The sequence below is a fragment of the Elaeis guineensis genome, chromosome 7, assembly GCF_000442705.2.
Source record: "Elaeis guineensis isolate ETL-2024a chromosome 7, EG11, whole genome shotgun sequence".
NCBI lineage: Eukaryota > Viridiplantae > Streptophyta > Magnoliopsida > Arecales > Arecaceae > Elaeis > Elaeis guineensis.
The window spans coordinates 50,029,621-50,040,501 of NC_025999.2; positions in this window are offsets into that span (position 1 = coordinate 50,029,621).

A 10,881-nucleotide genomic window follows, 5' to 3' on the forward strand; every position below is an offset into this window, starting at 1 on the left:
ATGAAACCCAGAAAGCGGTCGACCACCATAGAAACTTGGATGGAGCCCGTCCGTCGTGGAAATTGGCTGTTGGGAAAGTTCGGCCACTGGCGAACTGACGTTGTTCTGGAAGAAATTCGGATTGGAGTCGATCGAGTCCTGTCGAAAAAGATTCGGAAGGGGTCCGAAGAACGGTTGACCCTTATAGGAGGTCGGCCGATAGTAGAATCCAGAGAGCACTAAGAGCAGCCTGATGGACAACCGAAGAAGCTTATCACTGGGGGAGCCCGGGAGATGCGGTAGGAGTTCGTCCGTCAGGGGAACTTGAGAATATTGCGGAAGCTCGGCCGTCGGAGAGGTTCGAAAAGATGTCGCCCAAGGTCGGGCACCGGCAAAGTCCCGAAAAGGTCACTCCTGGCATGAACTTCTGCTGGGGGGTATTTTATACCCAACACCGAAAAGTTCGGCCACTGGCGAACTGACGTAGTTCTGGAAGAAATTCGGATTGGAGTCGATCGAGTCCTGTAGAAAAAGATTCGGAAGGGGTCCGGAGAACGGTTGACCCTTGTAGGAGGTCGGCCGATAGTAGAATCCAGAGAGCACTAAGAGCAGCCTGATGGACAACCAAAGAAGCTTATCACTCGGGGAGCCCGGGAGATGCGGCAGGAGTTCGTCCGTCGGGGGAACTTGGGAATATTGCGGAAGCTCGACCGCCGGAGAGGTTTGGAAAGATGTCGCCTAAGGTCGGGCACCGGCAGAGTCCCGGGAGGGTCACTCCTGGCATGAACTTCGACTGGGGGGTATTTTATACCCAACATCAACCATAATCTTCATCTAATCTAATCAGATTTAATGCATTATATACATCATATCAGATCTGAAACTTATTTTATATAGGTTATAAAATATTAAATTCAGATCTAAAATTATATAGAAAAATAATTAGATACATATATGAATATATAAAGATTATATTTTTAGTTAGATCTATTTCGACGTTGTGCAGATTTTTGATAGAATCAGATCTAAAAATCAATCAAAATAAATTCAATTCAAATATGAAATAAGTCTAACTTTCAATCTAAAATAATAATAAAAAAATTTATAAAAATTGATTTAAAATAAATTTTAAAAGAGATTGTTATTCCAATAAAAATTTGCAATAATAAAATTCTATTATAACAGATTTATAACAAACCATAACCAACCATTGATTAGGATCATGTAATATAATCAAAATTAGATCATAAATTTTATTTAAATAGATCTAAAATTGATTTAATATCTAACATAAAATCTCAATCACATATAATATATAAATAAATCAAAAAAAATTAGTTATGCATCCATATATCAAAACCTGGCTCTGATACCAGATTAAAGAAAATAGGACCATTTCAGAACGAATTACCAAGGAGCATTTAAAATTTTTTTATAATAATTCAAAAAAAAAATTTTTCTTTTATCTAATTCACAACAGAATAGGGATCAAATCTCTAAAGAATTCTGAATCCAAAGCCTCACAAAGGTTTGAACGAACAATGAAGCCTCTACTTCGCGTGCACGTCAAGCTTCTCAGGAAAGCACAATGAAGCCACAGATTATTGTATCTTCACAAGGCAGCAAGGGAGGGAGGATGAAAAATTTTGGTGTGATGCCTCACACCTAGAATTCTATAGGACACCAGGCCTCTTCACGCCATGGAGAAGGTGGATGCCCGAAATCAGCATGCCAAGGGAGAGGGATCGGTTCCCTCTCTTGCACACCTCCTCGCTCTCTCTTTCTCATCTTAGCACCCAATCTAATTGTTATACATTGATAGTTAGAGGTCCTCCCTATTTACTCCTCGCTCTCTTTTTCTCATCTTAGCACATAATCTAATTGTTATACATTGATAGTTAGAGGTCCTTCCTATTTATAGATAATTTTTTATGATCTATTAGACTAGGAATCCTAATTCAAATATGATTTGAATTAATCTTTCCCTTATCTAACAAGGAATCCTATTTGAGATAGGATAAGTGCCCCCATGCACCCACTGAAGGGAAGCGTGGCAATTTTATGCATGTATTTTTAGAATTTTATAGTAGAACATACATAGATTAAACAATTTAATCTACGATATATGCATAGATCAAATCTAAGACTACCATACAGGATCTATGATATGAATTAATATGCATGTATGTAAATCTGAAATCTAAAATTCAGCAAACATAAATCACATCTATATCATATTTAGATCATATCTAAATTATAAATTGAGTTTAAAACTCCATATCTGAGCATGGATAGTAGATCATTGCATCTAAAATTGATAGTAGTTGGTTCTTCATGATGCTCAGTAGCTGCACATATGTCCGGCCTCTAAGGGTATCCATACGAAGCCCTTATGCTGATCGGTCTCCCCGGGAGCACTAGCTCGTGAAGATGTCATATTGTTGGCTGATCTAAGAGAAATATTAAGAAGATAAAAAACAAGAAGATGCTCTCCTTTTCTTCCTGGATCCACGCACCAAATTTCTATGATAGAGATCAAGAGAAAAATCCTTTCTTCTCGATTCTCCCACGCACAAGAAAAAATCTTTCTCTTTTTCTTTCACACTTTTAAGAAGAACTTTTCTTCTTTGATTTTCTATAATAAAAATTAGATTTAATCTGATCTCTCATGTAGAAAATAACATGGATTTTCATGCTCTAGAAAAGTCAAAAAGAATGACCCAAGAGAAGAACTGTTCTTCTCTTTTCTTCTCCCTTTTTCTCCTTGATCTAGAGCCCTAGGATGCCCCAAACATCCAACCAGATTTTTTGATATTTTTTCTCTATATTTTTATATTAAAAATTAGATTTAATTTAATTTTTATACAAAAAATAATAAAAAAAAATCTGATAGAAGAACTCCTTCTCCCAGGTTGCGCATAAGAAAGAAGACATTTTTTCTTCCTTCTCTTTCTCTCATTGGGAGGAACCTTTATTCTCCAATTTTCTACCGTAAAATCCATGGAGGAGCCTCTCTTTGATATCTAAGAACCAGTAGCAAAAGCCTCATAAAATCCTTCAAAAGGAGTTGGAGAAGATGGTGCTTGGTGTGTGAGATTTGGAGCATCCAACTCTTGGATGCCCCCTCCTTTTTAGGTGACAAGAAGAGGGGGACAACTTCTTTTCTTTCATGGAAGAGAGGAGAGAGCGCAGCATCTAATTTGGGGCATGAGTTATTCCACATGGTGAAGAGAGATGTGGCGTGGAGGATTTAATGCACATGGGTTTGGGTTGGTTAAGACCTATTCCAAATAGGACTCATGAATCTTGTTCTAACTCTAATAAATTCTTGGATTCAATACTAACCAATTTAGGAATTAATTATAACGAACTAACTAGTTAGGTCCTAATCCAATTATGAAACCAATTAAGCCCCAATCCAATAAGAGAATTAGTTAAATTAAGACTCTATCAATCCAGGGATTGATTCTTGGAGATAAGATCATATCATAATCAATAGGACTTGATCCAATCAAGTCTATTATTTAATTAGGTTTGATCCAATCAAATCTAAATCAAATTAAATTGAATCTTACTCAATTCAAAATTTAATTTGTATCCCTAAAATCAATTGGAACAAGCCTTGTCATCCATTAGGACTGCATCCAATCAATCCAAAGCAAACCTAATTAAATCTAATTCAGTTAAATCTGATCCAATCCCTATTACTCAATCAAATTGAGCCAATAACAATCAAATTATTAATTAATTATTCTTCTAATTTACCAACCATTAGTAAATAATTTATTATAATCTTTGCATAGGATTAATCATCAATCACATTGATAATTAAATCCTTCAATGATTTATAATCATCGATCAGCCATTTGATTAGATAGGTATTCTATTTGTATGACCCCATAGGTACAAACCTAAGTTGATAGCATAAGAATAATTTTTGTACCAATCAATATAACCATCTAGCAATAGGACCCGACGTCTGAATTGACCAAATGTATGCCCAGCAATACTTTAAAACCTACATAGATATAGTTACCATATAATTCTTCCTTTTGACTCTCGATGCTCAAGGATGACCTAAGGTTAAACTGTCAATCCTGGATGAGTGGTCTACATTGTGTCTCAACCTCAAAAATTTTATGACTCCTTACTAGGACTACTTTGGTCAAAATTTTACTAAATTAAAATACAGTGATGCAACATCTCTAATTTTACTTGGAGTGATCAATCCCATCTTGACTCGTACTCAGACTTTATAAGTACTTGACTATATCCAAAAGTCTTTCATCATCGAATTACAAATTTGGATAGTCTGGCACTAAAGCATAGTGAGTTGTTTGCAAGTCACTGAAGCAGTCTCAGGTCAGAGGGACACTTATACCCATATCCCATCAGAGCAACTCTGGATAGTGAGTGCTCCGAAGGTGGTCATACTTAGTGAAATGTAATCCTACATTTCATCCGTATGCCATACCCATGTCACTACATACTTTGGTTAAGAGGACAACCAACTAATATGGTACATAATGACCTACACTTGATACCATTATCATCCTTGTAATAATTGTATCATGTGGTCATGAGCAGGATTTAAGAACCACACGATAAATCCTCTTTTATCATTTTGAAAGTAGCTCTAGTGTAGATGTGCGGACGTGTTATCAGTATTGATTGTTCTCGATTGGTCATAGTGGTTCAGTAGCATCGGGAACATGCAACCACTCTATTAGCAAAGAGTTGCTCCAAGGTAAAAATGAGGTTAGATCTAATAACTGTTAGGTGAGGGATTCAATGACGGCCTTGCACCTACTTGTGAACGGTGGGTCGGGCTTAACTAAGAAGTGTGGACAATAACTGTTAGGTGTGCCCACATGACTTAGAGACCAAGTCGCTGCAACATGCTTAGTGAAGCATCTGGGCAAGGAGTTGCCTACGCATCGGTGTGCATGTTACCAATAACTGTTAGGTGAGGTGCATGTCATTGGTGGGACTACAGCACCCACTAAGAATCCTTTATCGCGTTAGGATTTTCATTTCTTTCTCAGAGAGTGGAAGGATCCAAAAAATTAGTGGGAGACATTATTTGTATCTTAAAGTCTCTGAAAGTAAAAAAAAAATTAAGTACAAAAGTCTAACTTGAATCTCTACTCTTGCAATTAAACCATTATGTCAGCCTTAAACCCTCTAGCTCGCATCCTTGAAACCAATCATTTGATCGATAATAATTTCAAAGACTGGCTTAGAAACCTCAGGATTGTCCTGACTTCAGAAAAGTTAAGCCATGTTCTCGATCAGGATCCCGTTGTATTGTCAAACCATCCTACTGCTGAGCAAAGAGCTATTTTTGAGAAGTGAATGGATAAAGATAGTCGGGTTAAGTGCTATGTGCTGGCATCTATGTCAAATGAGTTGTAAAGCCAGCACAAGCATATGCCCACTGCCCGGGCCATGATTACTCACCTACAAGAGTTGTATGGTGAGCAGAGCTGTACTATACGCTTCGAAGTGTCCAAGAGACTTTTCAACCTGAAGATGTACAAAGGACAGTCTGTCCATGAGCACTGTATGATAGTGATCAAGGATATTGAGGAGCTTGAAAAGCTCGGGCTGGATATGCAAAAGAAATTATAGATGGATCTGATCCTTCAATCTCTTACCAGTTCATATAGTCAATTCATCATGAATTTTCATATGAACAAACTTGACTGCACTAATTTTGAACTTATCAATATATTGGTCACAACAGAGGATACCTTGAAGAGTTCAAAAGACTCTGCTTTTGCTGTGGAGCAGACTTCTTCTTCTAAGAGAAAGTCTGTTGAAGAAACAAGGCTAGATCCGCAAAGAAGCAGAAGAAAGAGAGCAAACCGAAGAAGGATGGTCCAAAGGTGGCTAAGGCAAAGGAAAAGTGTTTCCACTATTATGTTGAAGGCCACTGAAGGAGGAACTATCCAAAATATCTGGAGAGCTTAAAGATCAAAAAAGATGATAAACCTTTTGAAGGTATGCTCATAATTGAATCTAACCTTATGGTTTCTTCTACTTTTAGTTGGGTATTGGACTCTAGCTTGAGTGCTCATATATGTACCTCAATACAGGGTCTGATAGAAAGTAGAAAGTTGAGAGAAGGTGACATGATCCTTCGGATCGACAATGGAGCAAAAGTTGCTGCAGAAGCCGTTGGCACTTATCCTCTTCGATTACCGTTTAGTGTTAGATTAGATTTGAAAGACTGTTATTATGTTTCTGTAGCTAGTCAATATTTAATTTTTATGTCTGTACTAGATGCCAGATCGTCTGACACATTCTTGTACAAATCTAAGGGCAAAATTATAATTTTGACTATAAATAAATAAAAGGGTTATTCTTCTATCACATAATGTACATTGTGTCTGTGATACATCCTTTGAGTTAGTGAGAATGTTAATTCATATTTTCAAGAGTTAAAAATTTAAGGCATGAATTTACATAACTAACTCATAAACTGCTCCTGACCATAGGATCATCACGAAGATGGTAATCGATCTGGAAGGTTGGTGTACGATCACTTTCTTAGGGTAGATGAGTCTTGAGTCTACGGTGTGGAGATATCGGAGCGAGAGTACAGGTATTCGTTGAGAACGAGAGTACTGAGCGTGACCACCTCGAGAAATCATAAAGAAGTCTACCTTCTCGTCGATGACTAGCTCGATGCTGCAGTTGTGTGTCTAGTTCTTTGACCTGAGGTGCATCGACGGTTCACCTTGAGTGTGTTATAGTTTGACTACACCATAACTCAGTCTCCTAGCCATTCGGAACTCTGAGATGTATGTTGGCTGTAGCATGTTCATTGTAGGAACAAGATTGCACCAAGATGGGATCTATCAACCTCGGTAGATGTGAGGAGTAGTCCTATGATGATCGAAAGATCGAGTCATTAAGCCCATGGCCATGGCAGAGTGAAATAATGGAAAAGAGTTTTTCATTGAGATTTCATATCAAACTCGGATCGATCGATTGATTCATATGCTGATGTTGGGTTTGACGAGTTCACCTTAACCCTAATTCAGTCGGGACTCATGATAGAGGAACTCAATCATACAAGTAGCTGCACCAAGAGGTTCATCTTCAGTTCTGATGGGTTGCCACCATATACTGCTAGGTGTCACTGGTGGATTTTGGGAGCAATTAGAATGATTTTGATGATCGATCATTCTAATTGTCTGAATCAGAAGAGTTCTGGTCCATCGAAAGGAGTTTTGATGATGTCGATGATGAGATCACGACATGTCTCATTACCATACAGAATTGAACCTAACTGGGTCACACAAATAAGGGTTAGGGTCTGGATGTCATCAATTGAGCTACCCCAATTGATTTGGATAAGATCCAATTAGGTTCAAGAAAATCGTGCTAGCACTCGATTGAGCCTAACTTTCTCCTCATGTATTCTTTTCTGTCTCTACTAAGCCAAATGTGATCTGGCTCATCCAGAGAACCTTAGGAAGGTTTCTCTCAGTCTAATTGAAGCTTGTCCAGCTTAGAAAAGGCTTGTCTTAATTCATGAGATGAATTTAAAACAACACATGCTAATTTCTAGCACCTGCCAATTTCATTTTAGGACATCTGTCAAAAGTTGACATATGGGTCTTAAACTGAAGAGAACTTATTGGAAGATTTTTGTGGAGTGTCCACATGCCTAAACCTAATCAAATTGGGTGCCATAATCAGATTATGGTATGAGCCCAATTGGATTTAAGTGGGCACCCCAAATGGATAAGAACCAAAGAGTCCTGATAAACTTGGACTCTTTGGCGCCACTCTATTTGTGCTTATCCAATGTTGGTGCCACCTTTTGGAGATAAGGTAGGGTTCTTATCTGGTATGATCAGATGACATCACTCCACCAATCAGAATTTTTCCAGAATTTATTAGAATTTTCTAATTGGTCAAATGATGTGGCACTGCGCAGCATACAGAAATTATATAAACCCTACTGCACCTAGGGTTTCAGATAGAACTTGTTTTATGCAAAAAACCTATTAGCTGCTGCCCCCTCCTCTCTTCTCTACATCCTCCCTGTTCTCCTTTCTCCCCTCTTCATGTCCAAGAAGTTGGACGTTCATCTGGCAAAGGTACAAGGCATGGTGACGCCTGGAACAGAAGGCTGCAGGACATCTTCGATACGCTGCTGCTCCAACTTCAGAATGAGTTCTGAAGTACTTCCAAATTAGATATTGATCTAATTTTTGGAGCATAGAATCACGAGGAGAAGTTGTTCTAGATCCTCCCTAAGTGGATACTGGTAGAGGCCAGGCGCTATGTGGCTACATCAGAACCTCAGGCAGTGCTGCGATCATCTACAGGGTAATTAGATTACCCTTAAGGTATGTCTATATTCCTTATACTTTTAGATTTAATTTTAGATTTTAAATATCAGATTATAAAATTAGATCTAATAGATATTAGATCTAAAATAGCATAGGATAAAAAATATAAAATTTATTCTGCCCAGATTTGGTGAAATCTGGAAGATCCTACACAGGAAAAAGGCATTTTTTCCTTCAAGTGGTATCAGAGTCAGGTTGTTGGCTCTATTTCAGATCTATTTTAGATTTGATTTTAATTTTAATTTATCTAATATTAAATTATTTCAGATCTCACATCAGATGTGATAATATCTGAAATCAAAATATTTAAAATTAAATCTAAGAAGATCTAACATGCATGAGATGCATGACTAGACTAGGATTAATTATATCCATGAATAGTCTTAAGTTTTATATTTTAATGAGATTAAAATATAAATTAAATATAATTTATTCTATATTTTTTGATGTTATAATTATTATAATCAAATCAAAAAATAGAAAATAAAATTTTAATTATTTCATAAAATTGATCTGTTGCATGCCTAGACTAGTTGTAGAATTATTCTGGTAACTTATCTAGAATAGTTTTTATTTTAAATAGTTTAATTTAAATTTTATTTTTCAGATATTACATGTGATGTATCAGATCTGAAAGCATGTTAATTAGATTGATTTTTGATACATAAGATGTATGCAAAGCATGTATTAGTTAGATCTTAAATTGTATATATGATATGTTAATTTAGATCTAACTAGTTTTGTAGTTAATTTTATATTTCTGATTAAGGTGTTCCTCATGGCTGTCTGGTCATAAGAACAAAGTAGAATTTTAAGACCCTCTCTTCTCATTCAATGGAGTATTCATATGAATGTAGGGGTGCCACGCGTTCATCCTTAATTAGAAATCAAAACTTACTTTTCTGCAAAACTCTAGATTCTGAAACCCTAGAATTTATTTTATATGCTTTGTTTAAGAACCCAAACTTAATTAATGCATTGAGCTTATAAAATTAAGTTAGGTCTAAAATTGAGAATTTCAAATCTAAGATATTTTCATAAGATTGGGTTCGGGCTTGGGTAGCTCAATTAGGTCTAGCGGTTGATCAAACTGAATCAAGAGTTGGTAAGGTGGGATCATGAAAGCTAATAATTGACCAGCCTAATAGGATTAAGTCTGGGTCAAGGTCGAATCACATTTAGATGTGACTTGATCAAGTTAAGACCTAGTTTGGCTCAGTGGTTAGAGCCTGGATTGTAGACTAACTCAATTAATTTTGGTTCGACAATTTGGTGTTTAAGGTAAGTTGGGCAGATGCGACCGACTGATTTTTAATTAGGAGCTACTCGACTCGAATGCATTCTTGTCGAGTTAATGGCATATCCCTCCCACCGGTCTCACTTACCTGGCCATATGTGTCGACCCAGTTCTAATTTGAGGTGGTTAACAATTTGAGCTGACCCATGCCACTAGGTTAGTCATAATTATTATGACTATGTCAAGACAAGTTTAAAGAGACCTAAATCAAATCTCCTAAGAAAATATTAAGTCTAGGTCTTCCACCATTGTGGATGTGCGGGCCCTTCCCGGGGTTGATTGTTCTCGGCTGGATACAGTTGCTCAGTTGCACCGAGAAGATGCAACCATGTCCATTAGGCATTGGATGCTACAGATTATAGGATGGGTTGGGCTCAATATTTTGGATATGGTGGGGACCCAATCAGGAATCTAGTTCATGCAAATGGTGATTTTGGCTTAACTAAGGATTGGAGCAATATCCCGGATATGATGAGCTTCATGAATTAGATATCAAGTTTTGGGTGCACCATGATTAGAGAATCATTGGACAAGAGTTGTCCACTCATCGGTTGACCCATCACCAATAACTATTAGGTGAGGTGATGAGCCAGTCGGTGAGACTGCACCACCCACTAGAAATCACTAATCACGGAGATTTTCACATCTCTACCAAGGGAGTATAGGGATCTGAGAAAATAGTGGGAGCCTAATTTATTTAAAAATAAAAATCCTAAACAAATTGGTTGAGTCTGATTACAAAATCTAACTAGAAACTTTTGACTCTCTACAGGAAACATGTCTGCCTCAAACCCCCTGACCAAAATTCTAGACACTCATAGATTGACTGGATCAAATTTTAAGGATTGGTTGAGAAACTACAGAATTATTCTGGATTTTGAAAAATTGACTCATGTCTTGGACCAGGACCCACCTGCCATGCCAGCACGTCCGATTGCTGAACAGAGAGCGTCTCTGAAAAAGTGAACGAATGATGATAACAAAGCCAGGTACTACATGTTGGGTGCAATGTCTGATGATTTGCAGCGCCAACATGAAAATATTTTGACTACCCATCAAATATTGGCTCACCTACAAGAGTTGTTTGGTGAACAGAGTCGCACGGCCAAGTATCAAGTCTGTCAAAGACTTTTAAGGCCATGATGCGGATGGGCAGTCAGTCCAAGATCATTGTTTGACAATGATCAAGGATCTTGAGGAGCTTGAGAAGCTCGGTATCATCTTAGACAAGGATTT